The following is a 21,940-nucleotide window of genomic DNA, read 5'->3' as shown; positions in this document are numbered from 1 at the left end:
AAAAATCACATTTATATGTTTTCTCACCAGGTGTATGTAAACTTTTGGCCTCGACTGTATTTATATATAATCAACAGTTAACACCTCTTTGATAGAGGCTGAGCTGTTGATTTAAAAATGCTTCCAATTATTCCAATGAGTATACAAGCATAATTCACCTAACATTAGGTCAGTACAATGTAAAGATAATTAATTTTGAATTGCAATTCTAGGTTTTTCAATAAATTTCCTCTAATAGCATTACATCTACACACATGTAGCAAGGAGGCAGAGGTCCTGAGTGTGTACATCACCCAGAAATCAGGTTTACAAGACAGTGCAGCCAATAAAGGCAAAACTGAACTGCAAGGTTGTACAACATGCTTCATCCTATTTATGGGAATGACAAGCTTAATTCATTTTGGGAACTTGAATTACTATCAAAAAACAAAAACAAATAGTAACACATTTTAAAATGCTATAGCATGAAAAATCCCACATCCTGATTTTGTATCAAGACTAGACCAGGGGCAGACTAACAGTGTTCTAAAATTTGAAATCGATTATTAAAACTGAAGTGTAAGTTTGTGAGTTCTCTACATTGTACTGTATGACACGCTTTCAGATTTTAAGCAGGTTTGACTGACAAAAATCCAAAAATATAAAGTTTCAAAACAAAGGATGTTAAATATGTTTTCTAGACTGAAATTTAGTGTAAAATTAATTTCTGAAGTTGGAAATGCAAAATCTTGAACCCTTTTTGTGATACGGGTATTATGTAATATGGGTGTGCTTAAAGCTGTATGCAAAGAAAACCAAAATATCACATATCAGTCTTTTTTGCTTGTAAGGGCTCTTCAAAATCAACATAATTGCTTTTTTGAGATTATAAATTATGTTCTTTTGCAAAATTGACAGCTAGTATGTGTCTAAACAGCATTTTGGTTGAACGATTGCGCAATACTGGCTTATGATTGCACAATACCTTCTGAGGATTGTCACTAACTTTGTAAAAAAAAATAATTCAAAAGAAATATGAGCATTTTGCCAATTTTGTGAATTTTACCTTGTAGTAATATTTTCTGGGAATTACTCATTAACTTTTCAACCATATTGGCCTTGTAATTTTTTTTAATGAGCCCTCAAAATGGCAAATTTTTGTCTAAATTTTGGATGACAAAAATCTTTAAAAAAATATAAATAGAAAGAAATAGTTGAAATATTAAACAATTTATCCTATGCCCAAGTAGAGACTTATAATGGGCATAACTGATTAAATTTTCAAGCCTATAGGTCCTATACTTTGGCATACTTGCCCGTTTTGTAAATTTCTTTATTTTTTACACAAATTAAAAAATTAGGGAGTGGGAATAACTTTTTATCATTTTTATATCATTCTCCTCCCAGAAATACATTAAATTAGGCACCAAATTAAAGCTTATTAAATTCTGCATATTTTGGTATGTAAATTATTAATGTAGCCCCTTGGACTGAAGAGATATGATTTTTCAAATCAATTTTTTTGTCCGAAACTGCTAAATTTTGAAAGTCAATTGTCACAGGATGCATCATTTTTGAATGGCTGTTGCACAAAAAGTATGAAACCAATTTCAAAACAAATAAAAGAATCCATCAGACTGTTTACTGGGCTGATACAGAAACATTAAAAATGGCCATATGTATGCATATTGTTGAGCCTACAGGTATTTAAAGATAGGAAGTAAATTTTTTTGTCACTGAAAAAGTGCCGTTTTCGGGCAAAATTGGCCATAAATCCACGATTTGTGGCTAAATGCTGTATAAACAAGGTTTTGGACTAAAAATTCACAATCTACATCCATTTTTACCCTAGAAAACGTACTTTTGATGTATAGCATGGCTATAATTACTCTGCTGTGATTTTTTACACACTTTGTCAGTGAAACCTGCTTAAAACCTGAAATGGTGTCGTATATAGACTAAACAACTTCTAGTCAAAAAAAAATGTGGTAATAAAATATGATACCATACAATAATAATTATACCCTTGTGGTCACAAAGTACTCAACATATTGGGTGGTATATGTATGTTCGGCGCGAATGGGTGTCTTTTTTGTCCTTCCCAGATCTTCCCAATCGCTCCTAAGGTTATACTTTTTGATAATTTTGAAAAAAATTCAGTTCTTAAGGGTATACTTTTGGCCAAATTCCCGTTTTTAAGGCCCACATTTTCCAAAATTTTCTAAAGTTGTCTAAAATTTTGCCGAAAATAGAGAAAATTTGCGAAAAAACAAGTTCTTATGGACATCAGTTAAAATAATAAATGATCTCTTTAAAATTATTTAATTAAATTTTTCTTAGTATTTTGACCAGAACACTCTAACAACCTGGGTTTTGTTTTGTAGTGTTGAACAAAACTGGACTAGCTACAGTATAAATACTTGTTTCTCCTTTATCATATTGTTTGCTCTTGATCTTATTTGAGCAACAGTCCTTGAATGAGCCAGTTGCTCAACAACCCTGTCAAGAACAATCCTTGGAGCCATGACCTTTCTTTCAATGTAAACTGCAACGTTCTTACTAAATACCTCCAACTCCTTTTGTGACCATCGCCGTTTTTGCTTAGTACCATCTGAAAAAATACACAAGGTGATTTTTATAAATACACAAGGTGACTTTTTTAATTTGAACATCTGCCAAAAACAAACTAGAGCATCAGTGGTGCAAAAGCTCATCCACCTTATGACAATTATGTCACACTGGGCCAAGGAAATTAAAAAGGGGAATCCAGACTCTTTTTAACTCCCTAGTTAATCCTATGGATGGCGGCCATCTAATTCTTGGATTGTTGCTTATGGAGGGTGAGTAATGGTACCTCAGGCATTTTATGGCTGTACGTTCACACTTCGATTCTCATCGCAACAGAATTGCTAAGAAAATTGGCGCATCTGGCTCAGAGCAAGTCACAACACACGCTGCTGGAAACGCGGACATGGTTACCACATGAAATAAAATGCACACAAATGCACACATTATCTGTGCGAAAAGTCAATATTTAATGCAATAGCTATGGGCTTATTTACGAATAATAAATCTGGAGGTACCATAATTCTTCACCATGAGCGACAACAAAATGTTGGCAAATCCAGATTCCCCTTTTTAATTTGCTTGCATTTGGCACAACTCTTGTTCATGATCACCTACAATGCAGAATGCATTCAAATATTATAGGAAACACTCTGGAAAGATTCTGATTTACACTTTTTAAAACGAGAACTAGAACGTGACCTAAATAAAGAATAAGTGATATGGAGTGGAGATCTACAGTATATGGCTACATTATTTTGAAAGACGAGGACTTGTAGACCTAATTGTGGTCTTTGAAAAAAAAATCTGGCAAATGATGGGAGCGAAGTGACTAGAGTCTCGCCCCTCACAGGCGGGTGTCCAGGGTGGAGCAACGCCCTGGCGGGGATTGAGGGGGCAAACCCCACCCCCCCCCCCTCCTTAAAGCTCCTGGGGTTTAGCTGTATCAGAGATTAAAAATTGGGTTTCTGAGGCATATAATTTTTTTTTTCTAAAATCGTTTTGCATTTTCATTGCATGCAGCCCCTTGAAAGTTTATAAATAACATTTTTTAAATTTCAAACAAACACATACACGGTAAGTATCATGGCACTGCTGACATTTTCCTTATTTTGCGTAAGCATTCACTCGCAATTCTCTTATCGACCGTCTTTTCTGGCCATTTCCAGTTCCACTTTTCACAAACTGAATAATCAATTTCTTTCACCTTTGCCTTGTCCTTCCAATCTAAAAATTTTAGTTGAAATGCCATAATAATGCAATATTTATATATTGAATCAGTGGTAGCTGCAAAAAGTTACTAAGCGTTTACAGATCGAGACACCATTTTTGTTGTTGTTGAATTCATAGATCCCTCCTTTAAAGGAGTTTGACGAAGCCAGAAACAATACGGCCGACAGTATTGGACTAACAGGCAATATCGCTGTTACATCGACCAATCGAGTTTGCAAGTTACCTACAGTTGCTAGAATTTTTGAGGAATTGGGTGAAATTATATATAATTAGCAATCTTAATAAAACTCGTGCTATTGGGTGAAATTATATATAATTAGCAATCGTAATAAAACTCATGCTATTGGGTGCTACATGGGCTGTTGTTTTCCACCTAAATTGTAGGGATACACGTACATCATGAAAAATGACACCCTACCCCCCCCAAAAAAAAAAAAAAATTAAAACCAGATTTATTTCGATCTCAGAGACCACTTATTTCTGTTAAAAAAAAATCTAGAAACCGATTAAATCGAAGAATCAGGCCTGGACGTGCAAGAATTGTGACTGTTCTACGAGTAATCGGTTGTTAAAACTCCCCGTTTTTCATTGAGGCTGGTTATCTTAGTGGTTAGAGCATCTGCCAAGAAAGCAGAATGTCTAGGGTTTGAACCAAATTAGGTAAATGACAGATAATGCCAACAATTACTTCAATCCTTTCCCATAAGTTTAGTTTTAAAAAGTACGTAATCAAAAATAATACTTACCATCTGACCGCATCAGATGTTTCTTTTTTTTCTTTCTTTCTTCATCCAAATCAATGTCTGAATCACAATCACTATCTGACACTATCGGACGCTTCTTTTTCTTTGACTGCATCAGACGCTTCTTTTTCTTTTCCATGCCAATGTCTGAATCAGATTCATCTGAAAACAAATACAAAAAAAAAAACTCTTACAATAAAGCTTTCGGTGACAAATACCTTGACTGTTTTATTGTAAGACATACAGACTAAGAGATGTAAATGACAAATAATGCATTGGAACATATGCAGCCATTTTGATTATTTACCATCTCCTTGACCTGGCTTGAAATGTTTTTCAATAGACCCCGGGATTAGACCCCAAACAAGTGTGTTGCGTTTGGTGCTCAATCCAGCTTGCAATGAAGATGTGTCCAAAATAGGTTAGACTAATAAAAGAGGTCTGGATATAGCAGCCATATTGGATTTATGCAAACAAAGAGTTTTCTGAATATTAATGGGAATGTCATTCTTTGTTTGAATAGCCATAGTTTTATCAATATGACCAGAAGTGGTATTCATTTTAAATAGGAAATTGTCGGTAGAATGGTGCCTTTCATTGTATTACATTGAAGGTTCAATCTACATTGTAGAGTAGCATATATTTTCCCTATCTTACATCCATCCCACTTGTAACATATACATCATCAATCAAGAAGATTACACACATTTTTGAAAACTGCTGGACCCAAGCCAGTTGGTACTGCCAGTGTACATGGTAGGTAAACAAACTAGGTTATTGTAAGTTTTCTAGTGCATGTCCTCGGATGTTGGTGTTTTCAAGTTCAAATATACATGGGGTGTGTTTCACAAAGGTCTACGATGCGTTACAAGTACTGTTAACTCATCGTACAATCTGCGAACTGATAGGCGATTCGCGAACTGTTCTTGAGAAAGTGTTCGTACGAGTCGTAGCTTAGTGAAACACGCCCCTGGTGTGTGTAATGTCCTCAGTTGCCTGTGAAAACACACACCACACACCCCCTCCCACACACACACACACACTACAGATGAAGATCCCTTTCCCAAACTTTTGAGTTTTAGTTTTACAAAGTAAATAATCAAAAATTACAATTACCATCAGGCAGCCTGAGACACTTCTTTCGCTTGAAATCTAGGTCAGAATCAGATGAATCTGGAGAAAAAAAACAACTTATGATTAGAGGTGGGCTATAGAGGGTCATATTTGGGTCATTGTCTCAGATCACCCTGAGCACCAAATAAAATAATGATTTTGATAGTCCCGATGCAATTTCTGAAGAAAAAAATGAAAAAGTGTGAAAATCAGGGTGCCCTGACGAAATATCCAAAATGGCCGCCAAATTGTCGAAAATTCAATTTTTGACCATAACTTTTTTTATTCTTTGTTCAATTTACTTGATTTTGGTGGCAATACCCTTTTTTTGGGGTATTGGGAGTCATTATGTGCAACTTTCATCTCACCACAGGTTTCCGTTTACCAGAAAATGCTGTTTTTGCTTAAAAATGGACTGCGAGGGCACTATCCTCAAAAGCACGTACTCAATAGTAAATTTTGGTTTTTACGTAATTGGTCATCATCAGGATTATCAACTCAATATATCATGAAGATTACATCTGTGGAACATTAACAGTTTCTTGTGGCATCAATTTAAAGTTTGCAAAATTCTCCCATTGAATTATACAGGGGTCAACAAACTTTGTATACTTAGGCCCGTATTCTGAAGTCGGGTTTAATTTAGACCATGGTCTAACTCTGTGCTAAAATTATGGGAAGCCAAAAATATCAAAAGTTCGTTTATAATGTTTGTTTCCGATGTTTATTTTGCTCTTTCCTAGTGCTTTAATGGTGAATAAAACCATTTTAAATATCATTTCCTAACATTTATGAATAATTTGTGATTCAAATGAGCTGATAAATTGTTTTTTACTGTTTGAGATTTGTGTCACACCTGGCTCTCCGTAGTTAAACCACAACTTTAAACCAGAGTTTAAATTAAACCCGAGTTCAGAATACGGGCCATAGGCTCCAATGCAGGATATAAAATGACCCACAATGAGAGTGCTAGTCAAATTTTCTGGAAGTGTTCTGAATGAAAGCCTTTACATTTTTTGTAATGTTTATGTCAACATTTCTATTGGGAAGACAGGGGCGGATCCAGGATTTTGAAATAGGGGGGGCGCCAGCAGCGAGGGAGCGAAGCGAGCGAGCGGGGGGAGGGTGTGGGAGGGGGGATACCCCCCCTCCCACGGCAAGGACTTTTTCAAAAAATCATGTCCAATAGTCGTATTTTGAGAGCACCTTTAGAAGAAAAATGCACACTTAAATCACTAACTTCATGAATAAAAGACATATACTGACTCAATTAGGAGCTGGTTTCCAGTCACACACCGTATAAGCGGTCATTCAAAACATACATTTGGCAAAGGCTCTTCACTTGCTTGCATCGTGTGATTGAAACGTCAAATTTAAATGATACGAAACTGAGACTTGTAATCGATAAGTTCCGAATAATCCATTCTGTTTATTGTCATTTGTGTATTTACATTGTGTGTTTCAAACGAGAATTGTTTAGTCGTATGGCAACATGCATAAAATTTGGTTCTTTTTTCCCCAAAATGCACAGTAAATTGTTACAAACTACAGAAAAAAACGACATCATCTTCTGGTAATCAACCTTTTCCCAGAGGTCGTCCCCCCTAGATTTTTAAAACTATTTTTTTTTTTTCGATTTTGCTGGCAATTTTTTTTAAAAGATATATTGTAATCAGCAAACCTATAGATTATCAAACATTAAAAATGGGGTAAGGGGGGGGGGGTTAATGTCAAAATTTTTACTTTTTAACAATACACAATGTGTCCTCGGGACGTTTTTCCCCCGCACGAAAGTATTTTTTTCTCCCCCAACCCCCACCCCCCCCCCCGTCACATAAAATCTTCGCTCCTTACGCTGACATATAGCTGCCTATACACAGCAAACGCGGAGTAGGGTCGACTGGTGATTGAGAATATACAATTTTGCTCCTTGATCAGTGGCGTACCGTGGGTCACGGCATTGGGGGGGCACCAGTAAAAATTTCGGGTCACTTAGGGAGTGCTCAGTTGTCAAGTAAACTGACCTAATAGAGATATTTTAAGGACATGCAGTGCCATCAAACGGATATGTATCTCACTGATTAAATAATGTGAGCGCGAAGCGCGAGCTGAAAATTTTTGATATTGAGGGCTAAAAATTGACATTATAAGCAAATTGTTTTGTAATCATGATACTTTACTGTCTCGCTAAACAAACAATGCGAGCGCGAAGCGCGAGGTAAAATTTTTGTATATACTGACCCTAAACAAGGAAATTTTAAGGATTATATTTTAGAATCCATTAAGAGTATAAATATCTCACCATAGTCATCTAATGCTATTGCCATCCTTTGCAGATTTTGTTAGAATTACATCTAAACACAGTCATGAAGCACCTTTTGTAGTCATGTAATCATGATTATCATACGCATCTTACTAATCAAATCCTGCAAGCGCAAAAGCGCGAGCTGAAAATTTAGGAAATATAGACCTGAAGAGGGGCATTGTAAGGGTTGTTTGTAGAAATACTCTAAGACCCTACGTATTTGACTAACCAAATGATGCGAGCGCGAAGCGCGAGCTGAAATTTTTGTATATATTGACCACAAACATGGATATTTTAAGGACTATAGTTACGAATCCATTAAGTCAGAGTATACACATCTCACCATAGTCATCTAATGCGAGTGCCAAGCGCTTGCTGATTTTGTTAAAATTACATCTTAACACATGGATCACTTTTTGAAGTCATTGTAATCATGATTATTATACGCATCTCACTAATGAAATACTGCGAGCGCGAAGCGCGAGCTGAAAATATAGGAAATTCAGAAATAAAGAGGGGCATTCCAAGGCTTGTTTGTAGGAATTCACTAAGACCTCACGTATTTCACTAACCAAATGATGCGAGCGCGAAGCGCGAGCTAAATTTTTTTATATTCAGATCAGAAAAATTGACATTCTAAGGACTGATTTTAGGAGTTCATGAAGAGCAGAAATCTCACCAATCCACTAATGCGAACGTTAGCACGGACAGGAAATGTTTTATATTAAGACCTTAAAATAACTTTCAGTAGTCATGAAAAAGAAGAATATATCCCTACTTATAACAATAATAGCTCTAATTGTGAGAAAATATATTATTTTGTTGTATATTGATTTGAAAACGGGAGGCTTTAGTACAGCAGGTATCTCGTTAAAAAGTCTATGCGAGCGCCAGGAACAATGAAGACACAATTGAGCAAATAATGTTTCATGAAGTTGTGAAAAAATGCTTCTTATGTTATATAATATAACACTATGATCAACAACAATTTCTTCTTTCCCCCACTACGTTTCTCTTCCTTTTTCCCTCGTTTTCTTCTTTTCCCCGTTTTTTTTTTTGGCCAGCCGATTGGGGGGCATGTGCCCCCCATGCCCCCCCCCCCCGTAGTTACGCCACTGTCCTTGATAATTCGTTGGAATGATTGCTTCGGCGAAACTTAGTTGGGGCGCCCTGGATAATATGCCTCTGAATCTACCAGAAAGTGTAAAAGTTAGTTTACATTAAATACAAATATGTCTGACCTATACATTTCAGTGAAAACGTACATGACCAAGGCAGAATGATAATGCTGTGCACGTGGCGCCCGATATAGGGCTTCATCTTTGAGTGAAGAATAATCTCGGGGATAGACATTATCATTCGCATCGTTGACACTTTCTCTCGCGATCTGTTACTTACAATTTACATGTATTTGCCATATTTTACCCACCCAATTGAAGACACATCACTCGATTTAGAACTGTCATTTCATGAAGGGTGTGTTCTTATACTTTACAAGTACATTCTATAGAACTTTACTATTCAAATGAGGACATCATTCTGTCATTCTGTGTAGAAAATATGTATTTTACATAGACGTATACGATTATAACAACCGGATAATTCACTTAAAGTTTGAACAATTGATTTTTGTTCTTCAGAGTACATGTAATTTTAACGTAAAGGAAATTTGGCAGGAAAACACCGTTCAAGTATTATAAAGGTCTATAGTCAAACTCTGGGCTCCACATGCAGTGTGCAGGGGTGAAAATTATGACCTCTGTGGAACTCTCTATCAAAATAAAAGCCCAGGTCAATTTCCTGTATGTCACCGCGAAAGGAATATATGATAGAAATTAACAGCTGTACTCTCTCAATTAAATATTCTATCAGGAATTGATAATTATCTTCAGATTTGGATTCTTGTACACGAAAATGAAACCAAACAGTGTGTATATACCATGCTAAATAGAACTGGGTCATATTTTTAATCATGCCCTTTTTGGCTGTATCGAGTACATGTATATTCCTTCAGCCAAGGTCAATATCATGTAAGTCTGTTACTGCGAAAGGAATGTATGTTAGAAATTAACACCTGTACTCTCTCAATATAATACTCTATCAGACTATCAGGAATTGTTAATTTCTCAGATTTTGATTTTTTAAAATTTCTAATGTCCCTTTGACCAGAGTGAAATTGTATACGCTACTTTCAAAATCTGAGCTTAGGGCAAGGAACAGAGAATTGTGCGGGATTAAGGATTATGAAGCATGAAATTTCACACAGCTTTTCATAAGGGAAGATTACTATCTGATAATCATCAAGCGTTTTGAAAAGGATGATTATACCTTTGATAACTATGTCTTGCACCAGTCTTCGCACTCATTCAAGATGCCATTTTAAGATCAGCGTTCATAGCTCCACTCAAACAGCATCCCAAATCTTAAGATAGAAGACGATATTTGTGATAACAAGACGTTTAATGGCTTTTTTTGCAGAGGACCAGCTCTCAATTTACCCAAGTACACAAAAAGGAAACCAAACAGTGTATTATACCATGCTAAATAGAACTGGGTCATTTTTTAATCATGTCCCTTTTGGATGTATTGAGTACATTCCTTCAGCCCAGGTCAATTTCCTGTATGTCACCGGGAAAGGAATATATGTTAGAAATTAACAGCTGTACTCTCTCAATTAAATATTCTATCAGGAATCGATAATTATCTTCAGATTTGGATTCTTGTACACGAAAATGAAACCAAACAGTGGGTATATACCATGCTAAATAGAACTGGGTCATATTTTTAATCATGCCCCTTTTGGCTGTATCGAGTATATGTATATTCCTTCAGCCAAGGTCAATATCATGTAAGTCTGTTACCGCTAAAGGAATGTATGTTAGAAATTAACACCTGTACTCTCTCAATATAATACTCTATCAGACTATCAGGAATTGTTAATTTCTCAGATTTTGATTTTTTTTAATTTCTAATGTCCCTTTGACCAGAGTGAATTGGATGAATTTTGGATGTATTGAGTACATTCCTTCAGCCCAGGTCATTTTCCTGTATGTCACCGCAAAAGGAATGTATGATAGAAATTAACAGCTGTACTCTCTCAATTAAATATTCTATCAGGAATTGATAATAATCTCCAGATTTGGATTCTTGTCAGATTTGGATTCTTGTACACGAAAATGAAACCAAACAGTGTGTATATACCATGCTAAATAGAACTAGGTCATATTCTTAATCATGCCCCTTTTGGCTGTATCGAGTATATTCCTTCAGCCAAGGTCAATATCATGTAAGTCTGTTACCGCGAAAGGAATGTATGTTAGAAATTAACACCTGTACTCTCTCAATATAATACTCTATCAGACTATCAGGAATTGTTAATTTCTCAGATTTTGATTTTTTTTAATTTCTAATGTCCCTTTAACCAGAGTGAAATTGTATACGCTACTTTCAAAATCTGAGCTTAGGGCAAGGAACAGAGAATTGTGCGGGATTAAGGATTATGAAGCATGAAATTTCACACAGCTTTTCATAAGGGAAGGTTACATATATCTGATAATCATCAAGCGTTTTGAAAAGGATGATTATACCTTTGATAACTATGTCTTGCACCAGTCTTCGCACTCATTCAAGATGCCATTTTAAGATCAGCGTTTATAGCTCCACTCAAACAGCATCCCAAATCTTAAGATAGAAGACGATATTTGTGATAACAAGACGTTTAATGGCTTTTTTTGCAGAGGACCAGATCTCAATTTACCCAAGTACACAAAAAGGAAACCAAACAGTGTATTATACCACGCTAAATAGAACTGGGTCATTTTTTAATCATGTCCCTTTTGAATGTATTAAGTACATTCCTTCAGCCCAAGTCAATTTCCTGTATGTCACCGCAAAAGGAATGTATGATAGAAATTAACAGCTGTACTCTCTCAATTAAATATTCTATCAGGAATTGATAATTATCTTCAGATTTGGATTCTTGTCAGATTTGGATTCTTGTACACGAAAATGAAACCAGTGTGTATATACCATGCTAAATAGAACTAGGTCATATTCTTAATCATGCCCCTTTTGGCTGTATCGAGTATATTCCTTCAGCCAAGGTCAATATCCTGTAAGTCTGTTACCGCGAAAGGAATGTATGTTAGAAATTAACACCTGTACTCTCTCAATATAATACTCTATCAGACTATCAGGAATTCTTAATTTCTCAGATTTTGATTTTTTTAATTTCTAATGTCCCTTTGACCAGAGTGAAATTGTATACGCTACTTTCAAAATCTGAGCTTAGGGCAAGGAACAGAGAATTGTGCGGGATTAAGGATTATGAAGCATGAAATTTCACACAGCTTTTCATAAGGGAAGGTTACATATATCTGATAATCATCAAGCGTTTTGAAAAGGTTGATTATACCTTTGATAACTATGTCTTGCACCAGTCTTCGCACTCATTCAAGATGCCATTTTAAGATCAGCGTTTATAGCTCCACTCAAACAGCATCCCAAATCTTAAGATAGAAGACGATATTTGTGATAACAAGACGTTTAATGGCTTTTTTTGCAGAGGACCAGATCTCAATTTACCCAAGTACACAAAAAGGAAACCAAACAGTGTATTATACCACGCTAAATAGAACTGGGTCATTTTTTAATCATGTCCCTTTTGGATGTATTGAGTACATTCCTTCAGCCCAGGTCAATTTCCTGTATGTCACAGCGAAAGAAATGTATGATAGAAATTAACAGCTGTACTCTCTCAATTAAATATTCTATCAGGAATTGATAATTATCTTCAGATTTGGATTCTTGTCAGATTTGGATTCTTGTACACGAAAATGAAACCAAACAGTGTGTATATACCATGCTAAATAGAACTAGGTCATATTCTTAATCATGCCCCTTTTGGCTGTATCGAGTATATTCCTTCAGCCAAGGTCAATATCATGTAAGTCTGTTACCGAGAAAGGAATGTATGTTAGAAATTAACACCTGTACTCTCTCAATATAATACTCTATCAGACTATCAGGAATTGTTAATTTCTCAGATTTTGATTTTTTTTAATTTCTAATGTCCCTTTAACCAGAGTGAAATTGTATACGCTACTTTCAAAATCTGAGCTTAGGGCAAGGAACAGAGAATTGTGCGGGATTAAGGATTATGAAGCATGAAATTTCACACAGCTTTTCATAAGGGAAGGTTACATATATCTGATAATCATCAAGCGTTTTGAAAAGGATGATTATACCTTTGATAACTATGTCTTGCACCAGTCTTCGCACTCATTCAAGATGCCATTTTAAGATCAGCGTTTATAGCTCCACTCAAACAGCATCCCAAATCTTAAGATAGAAGACGATATTTGTGATAACAAGACGTTTAATGGCTTTTTTTGCAGAGGACCAGATCTCAATTTACCCAAGTACACAAAAAGGAAACCAAACAGTGTATTATACCACGCTAAATAGAACTGGGTCATTTTTTAATCATGTCCCTTTTGGATGTATTGAGTACATTCCTTCAGCCCAGGTCAATTTCCTGTATGTCACAGCGAAAGAAATGTATGATAGAAATTAACAGCTGTACTCTCTCAATTAAATATTCTATCAGGAATTGATAATTATCTTCAGATTTGGATTCTTGTCAGATTTGGATTCTTGTACACGAAAATGAAACCAAACAGTGTGTATATACCATGCTAAATAGAACTAGGTCATATTCTTAATCATGCCCCTTTTGGCTGTATCGAGTATATTCCTTCAGCCAAGGTCAATATCATGTAAGTCTGTTACCGAGAAAGGAATGTATGTTAGAAATTAACACCTGTACTCTCTCAATATAATACTCTATCAGACTATCAGGAATTGTTAATTTCTCAGATTTTGATTTTTTTTAATTTCTAATGTCCCTTTAACCAGAGTGAAATTGTATACGCTACTTTCAAAATCTGAGCTTAGGGCAAGGAACAGAGAATTGTGCGGGATTAAGGATTATGAAGCATGAAATTTCACACAGCTTTTCATAAGGGAAGGTTACATATATCTGATAATCATCAAGCGTTTTGAAAAGGATGATTATACCTTTGATAACTATGTCTTGCACCAGTCTTCGCACTCATTCAAGATGCCATTTTAAGATCAGCGTTTATAGCTCCACTCAAACAGCATCCCAAATCTTAAGATAGAAGACGATATTTGTGATAACAAGACGTTTAATGGCTTTTTTTGCAGAGGACCAGATCTCAATTTACCCAAGTACACAAAAAGGAAACCAAACAGTGTATTATACCACGCTAAATAGAACTGGGTCATTTTTTAATCATGTCCCTTTTGGATGTATTGAGTACATTCCTTCAGCCCAGGTCAATTTCCTGTATGTCACAGCGAAAGAAATGTATGATAGAAATTAACAGCTGTACTCTCTCAATTAAATATTCTATCAGGAATTGATAATTATCTTCAGATTTGGATTCTTGTCAGATTTGGATTCTTGTACACGAAAATGAAACCAAACAGTGTGTATATACCATGCTAAATAGAACTAGGTCATATTCTTAATCATGCCCCTTTTGGCTGTATCGAGTATATTCCTTCAGCCAAGGTCAATATCATGTAAGTCTGTTACCGAGAAAGGAATGTATGTTAGAAATTAACACCTGTACTCTCTCAATATAATACTCTATCAGACTATCAGGAATTGTTAATTTCTCAGATTTTGATTTTTTTTAATTTCTAATGTCCCTTTAACCAGAGTGAAATTGTATACGCTACTTTCAAAATCTGAGCTTAGGGCAAGGAACAGAGAATTGTGCGGGATTAAGGATTATGAAGCATGAAATTTCACACAGCTTTTCATAAGGGAAGGTTACATATATCTGATAATCATCAAGCGTTTTGAAAAGGATGATTATACCTTTGATAACTATGTCTTGCACCAGTCTTCGCACTCATTCAAGATGCCATTTTAAGATCAGCGTTTATAGCTCCACTCAAACAGCATCCCAAATCTTAAGATAGAAGACGATATTTGTGATAACAAGACGTTTAATGGCTTTTTTTGCAGAGGACCAGATCTCAATTTACCCAAGTACACAAAAAGGAAACCAAACAGTGTATTATACCACGCTAAATAGAACTGGGTCATTTTTTAATCATGTCCCTTTTGGATGTATTGAGTACATTCCTTCAGCCCAGGTCAATTTCCTGTATGTCACATCGAAAGAAATGTATGATAGAAATTAACAGCTGTACTCTCTCAATTAAATATTCTATCAGGAATTGATAATTATCTTCAGATTTGGATTCTTGTCAGATTTGGATTCTTGTACACGAAAATGAAACCAAACAGTGTGTATATACCATGCTAAATAGAACTAGGTCATATTCTTAATCATGCCCCTTTTGGCTGTATCGAGTATATTCCTTCAGCCAAGGTCAATATCATGTAAGTCTGTTACCGCGAAAGGAATGTATGTTAGAAATTAACACCTGTACTCTCTCAATATAATACTCTATCAGACTATCAGGAATTGTTAATTTCTCAGATTTTGATTTTTTTTAATTTCTAATGTCCCTTTAACCAGAGTGAAATTGTATACGCTACTTTCAAAATCTGAGCTTAGGGCAAGGAACAGAGAATTGTGCGGGATTAAGGATTATGAAGCATGAAATTTCACACAGCTTTTCATAAGGGAAGTTTACATATATCTGATAATCATCAAGCGTTTTGAAAAGGATGATTATACCTTTGATAACTATGTCTTGCACCAGTCTTCGCACTCATTCAAGATGCCATTTTAAGATCAGCGTTTATAGCTCCACTCAAACAGCATCCCAAATCTTAAGATAGAAGACGATATTTATGATAACAAGACGTTTAATGGCTTTTTTTGCAGAGGACCAGATCTCAATTTACCCAAGTACACAAAAAGGAAACCAAACAGTGTATTATACCACGCTAAATAGAACTGGGTCATTTTTTAATCATGTCCCTTTTGAATGTATTGAGTACATTCCTTCAGCCCAGGTCAATTTCCTGTATGTCACCGCAAAAGGAATGTATGATAGAAATTAACAGCTGTACTCTCTCAATTAAATATTCTATCAGGAATTGATAATTATCTTCAGATTTGGATTCTTGTCAGATTTGGATTCTTGTACACGAAAATGAAACCAGTGTGTATATACCATGCTAAATAGAACTAGGTCATATTCTTAATCATGCCCCTTTTGGCTGTATCGAGTATATTCCTTCAGCCAAGGTCAATATCCTGTAAGTCTGTTACCGCGAAAGGAATGTATGTTAGAAATTAACACCTGTACTCTCTCAATATAATACTCTATCAGACTATCAGGAATTCTTAATTTCTCAGATTTTGATTTTTTAAATTTCTAATGTCCCTTTGACCAGAGTGAAATTGTATACGCTACTTTCAAAATCTGAGCTTAGGGCAAGGAACAGAGAATTGTGCGGGATTAAGGATTATGAAGCATGAAATTTCACACAGCTTTTCATAAGGGAAGGTTACATATATCTGATAATCATCAAGCGTTTTGAAAAGGTTGATTATACCTTTGATAACTATGTCTTGCACCAGTCTTCGCACTCATTCAAGATGCCATTTTAAGATCAGCGTTTATAGCTCCACTCAAACAGCATTCCAAATCTTAAGATAGAAGACGATATTTGTGATAACAAGACGTTTAATGGCTTTTTTTGCAGAGGACCAGATCTCAATTTACCCAAGTACACAAAAAGGAAACCAAACAGTGTATTATACCACGCTAAATAGAACTGGGTCATTTTTTAATCATGTCCCTTTTGGATGTATTGAGTACATTCCTTCAGCCCAGGTCATTTTCCTGTATGTCACCGCGAAAGGAATGTATGATAGAAATTAACAGCTGTACTCTCTCAATTAAATATTCTATCAGGAATTGATAATTATCTTCAGATTTGGATTCTTGTCAGATTTGGATTCTTGTACACGAAAATGAAACCAAACAGTGTGTATATACCATGCTAAATAGAACTAGGTCATATTCTTAATCATGCCCCTTTTGGCTGTATCGAGTATATTCCTTCAGCCAAGGTCAATATCATGTAAGTCTGTTACCGAGAAAGGAATGTATGTTAGAAATTAACACCTGTACTCTCTCAATATAATACTCAGACTATCAGGAATTCTTAATTTCTCAGATTTTGATTTTTTTAATTTCTAATGTCCCTTTGACCAGAGTGAAATTGTATACGCTACTTTCAAAATCTGAGCTTAGGGCAAGGAACAGAGTATTGTGCGGGATTAAGGATTATGAAGCATGAAATTTCACACAGCTTTTCATAAGGGAAGGTTACATATATCTGATAATCATCAAGCGTTTTGAAAAGGTTGATTATACCTTTGATAACTATGTCTTGCACCAGTCTTCGCACTCATTCAAGATGCCATTTTAAGATCAGCGTTTATAGCTCCACTCAAACAGCATCCCAAATCTTAAGATAGAAGACGTATTTATGATAACAAGACGTTTAATGGCATTTTTTGCAGAGGACCAGATCTCAATTTACCCAAGTACACAAAAAGGAAACCAAACAGTGTATTATACCACGCTAAATAGAACTGGGTCATTTTTTAATCATGTCCCTTTTGGATGTATTGAGTACATTCCTTCAGCCCAGGTCAATTTCCTGTATGTCACCGCGAAAGAAATGTATGATAGAAATTAACAGCTGTACTCTCTCAATTAAATATTGTATCAGGAATTGATAATTATCTTCAGATTTGGATTCTTGTCAGATTTGGATTCTTGTACACGAAAATGAAACCAAACAGTGTGTATATACCATGCTAAATAGAACTAGGTCATATTCTTAATCATGCCCCTTTTGGCTGTATGGAGTATATTCCTTCAGCCAAGGTCAATATCCTGTAAGTCTGTTACCGTGAAAGGAATGTATGTTAGAAATTAACACCTGTACTCTCTCAATATAATACTCTATCAGACTATCAGGAATTGTTAATTTCTCAGATTTTGATTTTTTTTAATTTCTAATGTCCCTTTGACCAGAGTGAAATTGTATACGCTATTTTCAAAATCTGAGCTTAGGGCAAGGAACAGAGAATTCTGCGGGATTAAGGATTATGAAGCATGAAATTTCACACAGCTTTTCATAAGGGAAGATTACTATCTGATAATCATCAAGCGTTTTCAAAAGGATGATTATACCTTTGATAACTATGTCTTGCACCAGTCTTCGCACTCATTCAAGATGCCATTTTAAGATCAGCGTTCATAGCTCCACTCAAACAGCATCCCAAATCTTAAGATAGAAGACAATATTTATGATAACAAGACATTTAATGGGTTTTTTTGCAGAGGACCAGCTCTCAATTTACCCAAGTACACAAAAAGGAAACCAAACAGTGTATTATACCATGCTAAATAGAACTGGGTCATTTTTTAATCATGCCCCTTTTGGCTGTATTTGAGTACATTCCTTCAGTCAAGGTCAATTTCCTGTAAGTATGTTACCGCGATTGGAATGTATACATGCCTGTACTCTCTCAATTTAATACTCAATCAGGAATCATTAATTTTTCAAATTTGGATTCTAAAAAAAAAAATGTCCTTTTGACCCGAGTGAAATTGCATACTTCACTTCTTTAACTTCAAAATCTGAGCTTATAGGCAAAGAACAGAACATTATGGGGGACAGCATTTTAGCAATTAATAAGTCTAATAATTGTTTTTTAAAAATCATATTTTCTGACCAAACTAAAGGATTAAGAATCATGGAATTACACACCGCTTTCTATATTGGAAGATTACATGTAACTGATGAACATCAAGTATTTTGAAAGGGATGATAATACATGTACCTTTTATCTTCTTGCATACATCTTCGCACTCATTCAAAATCCCATTTTAAGATAAGCGTTTATATACATGTAACTACACTATTACAGTGTCCCAAATTCAAAGAAAAAAAATGATAACAGGATGTTCGCTGTCACATGATTTTGATATCAAGGCATCAAGAACATCTTTCAAATTCTAACCTGGTCTACTGTAAGACCAACTACAGTAGATAATCACCAATAGAATACTGTAGGCCTACAAATGCAATAGGCTAAAGCCTAATTCATCTATGGTCAGTGCTCAAGATAGCCGGTATTGCATCAGTTTGCTCTAGTTTTTCAGTATTGCTGTAAAATAGGCTACTACATTTATAGACATATTCAACATCCCAGACCAATTAAATTTAGCCCCTTATACATGTACTTGCCTTAAGCAATCAATGTTGTTTATTTCACATCAAGTACCAATCAATTTAAACTTGGTTGTATCTAGTGGAGTGAGTGGTTGCTTTTAAGGGCAATCACGTGACTCGTATGGACCGAGTGGTTGTATCTAGCGGAGTGAGTGGTTGCTTTTTAGGTGCAATCACGTGACTCGTATGGACCGAGTGGTTGTATCTAGTGGAGTGAGTGGTTGCTTTTAAGCGCAATCACGTGACCTGTTTGGACTTATTAGACTGCACACGCTGGTAAACATTAAAATTGCAACCTTGTTCATAAGTATACAGTTTTAATTTATAGTTTAAAATTAGTAATTTTTGAAAAACATAAAAGCAAGGATAAAGTTAAACTAACGTACATTGGCAGTATACGAAATGAACAATGTAGTTGAAAATATATTGTGTCCGATTGTGTAGACATATATCCAAGGATAGAGTTAAAACTTGTGCAAGGTTTGCAGTACATTCATTGTGAGACTTAATTTGTATATACATTATGGGGACATATATATCCAATTGTGTGGACATACTATATTGTATAATTTGTATTCAAGGATACAGTCAAACTTTGATTGGGTTTGTACTTGGGCTGTGGTTGGCATGTTTTTTCTATACGTCGACATATCAATTAATATACTTAAAAAACATGTATTTTGTTGTATTACCCAAAATGTTTCAGATTTGGAATCTTCAGTCTCAACATCTCATATGCACCAGTTTTTATTGACATGTGAGGTACACTTAAGGAAAAATGGCCCCTGAACATTGCATTTTAATATACTTAAAGGGGAATCCAACCCAAATAAAAACTTGTTTTTATAAGGAAAAGAAATGTCAGACAAGTTGATAGGAGAAAGTTTGAACAATATCGGACAAACAACAAGAAAGTTATGAATTTTTAAAAGTTGTAAATATTGGTAATCACTATACCCATGGAGACTTCAAATTGGCCGCACATGTGATGTCATAGTGATGTAAGGCAAGGACTACTCTTCCATGTACTCCAATACATATTATGGCTAAAATGTCATTTTGTCCCAAAGTTTTATTTCAAATTGAATTTTTCTTTCATGAGGACATAAAACAACATACTACCTGGGTTATATTTAGATTACTTCCCCAGGGGAATTGGTACTTAGGAGAAAACCACAAATCCCTGATATAATAAAGTACATGGCCTATGGGAAAGTTGTCCTTGCCCCTTGTCATAATTTACTTACCCAGTTGCCAATTTGAAATCTACATAGTATTAGTGATCTCAATTTTAAAGCAGCTATAACTTTCTTATTGCTTGTCCGATTTCTTTCAAACTTTCACCATTCTGTTTAATCTATTTTTCTCTTTCCCAACACAACATTTAATGGCCAAGGCTGGATTCCCCTTTAAAAAATATGTATTTTGTTGTATTACCCAAAATGTTTCAGATTTGGAATCTTCAGTCTCAACATCTCATATGCACCAGTTTTTATTGACATGTGAGGTACACTTACGGAAAAATGGCCCCTGAACATTGCATTTTATGCCGCAGCACATACTTTTTGTAATATCGCGCTTCATGAAAACGAAACAGAGTTAGAATTTAATATTCACAAGTTTTTCTTTTCTCATAGGTACCTACAAATATACTACTAAAGAAAAAAACAACCCATGGTGTAGGGTTCAAATGGTTCCCCAAGTTGGGCTTGAATGACCCAACAATGTTTCAATTATAATCCATAAATTTCTTTAAAACCACTCAAATTTGCTTGGTTAAAATTGACCTCAAACTAACTGCAAATACAAAATTGCTGACTGAAATTTGATTTTCGTGAGTGATTCACCCCAAATCGGGGGTTACATCTTTGAAATTGTCCCAAAATGCTTAGGAAGCACTCACAAAATAAAGCTAAGCAAGATCTGCACAAATGTACACCACTCACTATTAAAACTTCATTAAATAAGATTTTTCTCAGCACAATAGACAGTTTATATTCAATCATGGACTTATTAGACTGCACACGCTGGTAAACATTAAAATTGCAGCCTTGTTCATAAGTATACAGTTTTAATTTATAGTTTTAAATTAGTAATTTTTGAAAAACATAAAAGCAAGGATAAAGTTAAACTAACGTACATTGGCAGTATACGAAATGAACAATGTAGTTGAAAATATATTGTGTCCGATTGTGTAGACATATATCCAAGGATAGAGTTAAAACTTGTGCAAGGTTTGCAGTACATTCATTGTGAGACTTAATTTGTATATACATTATGGGGACATATATATCCAATTGTGAGGACATACTATATTGTATAATTTGTCTTCAAGGATACACTCAAACTTTGATTGGGTTTGTACTTAGGCTGTGGTTGGCATGTTTTTTCTCTCCATCGACATATCAATTAATATACTTAAAAAACATGTATTTTTTTGTATTACCCAAAATGTTTCAGATTTGGAATCTTCAGTCTCAACATCTCATATGCACCAGTTTTTATTGACATGTGAGGTACACTTACGGAAAAATGGCCCCCTGAACATTGCATTTTATGCCGCAGCACATACTTTTTGTAATATCGCGCTTCATGAAAACGAAACAGAGTTAGAATTTAATATTCACAAGTTTTTCTTTTCTCATAGGTACCTACAAATATACTATTAAAGAAAAAAAATCCATGGTGTAGGGTTCCAATGGTTCCTCGAGTTGGGCTTGAATGACCCAACAA

At 35.2% G+C, this 21,940-nt stretch overlaps 1 long non-coding RNA gene across 2 annotated transcripts in view; it reads right to left on the bottom strand.

Moving 5' to 3' along the window:
- Window positions 1-510: 510 nt before the first annotated feature.
- The window catches only part of LOC121407672, a 35,167-nt gene continuing 13,737 nt past the window's right edge, over window positions 511-21,940 (bottom strand). For both annotated transcript variants that reach the window (XR_005968939.1, XR_005968940.1), the window contains exons 3-5: window positions 5,637-5,693; window positions 4,524-4,682; window positions 511-2,590 (exon numbers count right to left, since the gene is read on the bottom strand). This is a non-coding gene — a long non-coding RNA (uncharacterized LOC121407672). The remainder of the gene's footprint in view (window positions 2,591-4,523; window positions 4,683-5,636; window positions 5,694-21,940) is intronic.

The sequence above is a fragment of the Lytechinus variegatus genome, chromosome 2 (assembly GCF_018143015.1).
Source record: "Lytechinus variegatus isolate NC3 chromosome 2, Lvar_3.0, whole genome shotgun sequence".
NCBI classification, from domain to species: domain Eukaryota; kingdom Metazoa; phylum Echinodermata; class Echinoidea; order Temnopleuroida; family Toxopneustidae; genus Lytechinus; species Lytechinus variegatus.
This window is presented reverse-complemented; position numbering and strand designations above follow the sequence as displayed.